General features: G+C 44.5%; 1 pseudogene; it reads left to right on the top strand.

Moving 5' to 3' along the window:
* Positions 1-650: 650 nt before the first annotated feature.
* On the top strand, positions 651-2,976 carry LOC143659684 (zinc finger CCCH domain-containing protein 14 pseudogene; annotated as a pseudogene).
* Positions 2,977-3,178: the final 202 nt, after the last annotated feature.

Raw genomic sequence — 3,178 nt, 5'->3', positions numbered from 1 at the left:
TCTGTGAAATCTCTGGGCTCTGTTTTTCTTTTCCTGCCCAGTAGGTGGCGCTTGTGGCGCTCGTCTGTCTGCGGGTCCCACCAGTAAAAGATGCTGTGGCTCCTTTAACTTGCCAATCCGAATCTCACAGTCGGCCCAGGAAACTGCGTGTGGAGGGGGGGTCACCGGCTTGGGGGAGTGCCGGTCCAAATTGCCCAGCTGGCCCGAGACGCCAAGCGTGGTGGGAGGGTCCCGCTATCCAACATTCCCAGTCAGACCGGGGAGCCACGTGCATGGAGGGGACCCCAGTCGCCAGCCGCCCCGGCCGGGAAAACGCGCGCCCCTCGGGTATCTCACCGTAGCGGATTCTCCCTGCCCGTTCAGCCATTCCAGAATGGGGTACGCTGTCTTTTTGGTCTCTGTCGTGGCTCCGGGAGCTGTTTCATATTGTTTCTGTTTCTTTAGTTGCTGTTCTGGAGGAGGAACTAAGACCCGCGCGTCTTACTAAGCCGCCATCTTCTCTGGAAGTGCCAACTACACTTTTGAAAGAGATGTAGTGCCAACAGAACATTTTGAAAGAAAGTAAAGACTTGAATAAATGGAGAGACATCTCATGGTCATGGATTGGAAGATTTAATATTGTTAAGATGACAATATTCCACCATTGGAGGGGTGGGAGCCGGTGCCGGGCTCCAGGTAAACGAAACGCTGCGCAGCGCGGTGACCGCCGCCAGTCGCGGAGCCATGGAGATTGGCACTGAGATCAGCCGCAAGATCCGAAGTGCCATTAAGGGGAAATTGCAAGAATTAGGAGCTTATGTTGATGAAGAACTTCCTGATTACATTATGGTGATGGTGGCCAACAAGAAAAGTCAGGACCAAATGACAGAGGACCTGTCCCTATTTCTAGGGAACAACACAATTCGATTCACCGTATGGCTTCATGGTGTATTAGATAAACTTCGCTCTGTTACGACAGAACCCTCTAGTCTAAAGTCTTCTGATACCAACATCTTTGATAGTAATGTGCCTTCAAACAAGAGCAGTTTTGGTAGGGGAGATGAGAGAAGACATGAAGCTGCAGTGCCACCACTTGCAGTTACAAGCAGTAGACCTGAAAAAAGGGATTCCAGAGTGTCCACAAGTTCACAGGAGCAGAAAACCACTAATGTTAGACAGACTTATGATGATGGAGCTGCAACCCGATTAATGTCAACAGTGAAACCTCTGAGGGAGCCGGCACCCTCTGAAGATGTGATTGATATAAAGCCAGAACCAGATGATCTCATTGATGAAGACCTCAATTTTGTGCAGGAGAATCCTTTATCTCAGAAAAAACCTACAGTGACACTTACATATGGTTCTTCTCGCCCTTCTATTGAAATTTATAGACCACCTGCAAGTCGAAATGCAGATAGTGGTGCTCATTTAAACAGGTTGCAGTTTCAACAGCAGCCAAACAATATTCATGCTCCCAAACAACTCGATATACAGAACAGCCGTGTATATGAAACAGGACATTTGTGTGAACCAGAAGTGCCTAACAGTTTAGAGGAGACTTACAGTCCCTTCTTCAGAAACAACTCAGAAAAAATGAATCTTGAGGAAGAAAACTTTCGGAAGAGAAAGTTGCCTGTGGTAAGTTCAGTTATTAAAGTAAAAAAATTCAATCATGATGGAGAAGAGGAGGAGGAAGATGATGATTATGGTTCTCGGACAGCAAGTGTTTCAAGCAGTGTGTCAGTGCCAGCAAAACCTGAAAGGAGACCTTCACTTCCACCTTCTAAACAAGCTAACAAGAATCTAATATTGAAGGCCATCTCTGAAGCTCAAGAATCTGTAACAAAAACAACAAACTACTCTACAGTCCCACAGAAACAAACACTTCCAGTTGCTCCCAGAACTCGAACTTCTCAAGAAGAATTGCTGGCAGAAGTGGTCCAGGGGCAAAGCAGGACCCCCAGAATAAGTCCCCCCATTATAGAAGAGGAAACAAAAGGAGATAATACAGAAAAGAGTCAAGATTACTATGACATGGAATCCATGGTCCATGCAGACACAAGATCATTTATTCTGAAGAAGCCAAAGCTGTCTGAGGAAATAGTAGTGGCACCAAACCAAGAGTCGGGGATGAAGACTGCAGATACCCTTCGGGTACTATCAGGACACCTTATGCAGACACGAGATCTTGTACAACCAGATAAACCTGCAAGTCCCAAGTTTATAGTGACGCTGGATGGTGTCCCCAGCCCCCCAGGATACATGTCAGATCAAGAGGAGGACATGTGCTTTGAAGGAATGAAACCCGTAAACCAAACTGCAGCCTCAAACAAGGGACTCAAAGGTCTCCTCCACCCACAGCAGTTGCACTTGATGAGCAGGCAGCTTGATGACCCAAATGGTGGCTTTTCAAACGCTGAGATGAGTGAATTGAGTATGGCACAAAAACCAGAAAAACTTTTGGAGCGCTGCAAATACTGGCCTGCCTGTAAAAATGGTGACGAGTGTGCTTACCATCATCCTGTTTCACCTTGCAAAGCCTTTCCCAATTGTAAATTTGCTGAAAAATGTTTGTTTGTTCATCCAAATTGTAAATATGATGCAAAATGTACAAAGCCAGATTGTCCCTTCACTCATGTGAGTAGAAGAATCCCATTACTGCCTCCAAAACCAGCAGTTACAACACCAGCATCACCTTCTAGTAGTCAACTCTGCCGTTACTTCCCTGCTTGTAAGAAAATGGAATGTCCCTTCTATCATCCAAAACATTGTAGATTTAACACTCAGTGTACAAGACCTGACTGTACATTTTACCATCCCACCATTACGGTACCACCTCGACATGCCTTGAAATGGATTCGACCTCAAACCAGTGAATGATACCCAGTCCTACCTGGCAGAATATCATGGATTTGAAAGTCTCAGTCTACATGAAAGACAGTCTACAGAACTTGTCAAATCTTTGAAACTTGGAATATATTGCTTTCATAATATGAAGTTTATTGCCTATTTGAAGTGTCTAATTTTTCAAGTTTGTAAGTTTATTAAGTAGTTTTAACATTGGCTGTGGTTTTCTTTGTTTTGTTTTGACTATGAAAAGCCAGTTTAAGGAAAAACTAAATTCTATTAAAACATTTGAGGCATGTTTCTAAAAAAAAAAAAAAAATATTCCACCATTGATGTACATATTCAACACAAT

This window comes from Tamandua tetradactyla, chromosome 16 (genome assembly GCF_023851605.1).
Source record: "Tamandua tetradactyla isolate mTamTet1 chromosome 16, mTamTet1.pri, whole genome shotgun sequence".
NCBI classification, from domain to species: Eukaryota; Metazoa; Chordata; class Mammalia; order Pilosa; family Myrmecophagidae; genus Tamandua; species Tamandua tetradactyla.
The sequence above is the reverse complement of the archived record's forward strand: the minus strand, read 5'-3'. Positions and strand labels throughout refer to the sequence as shown.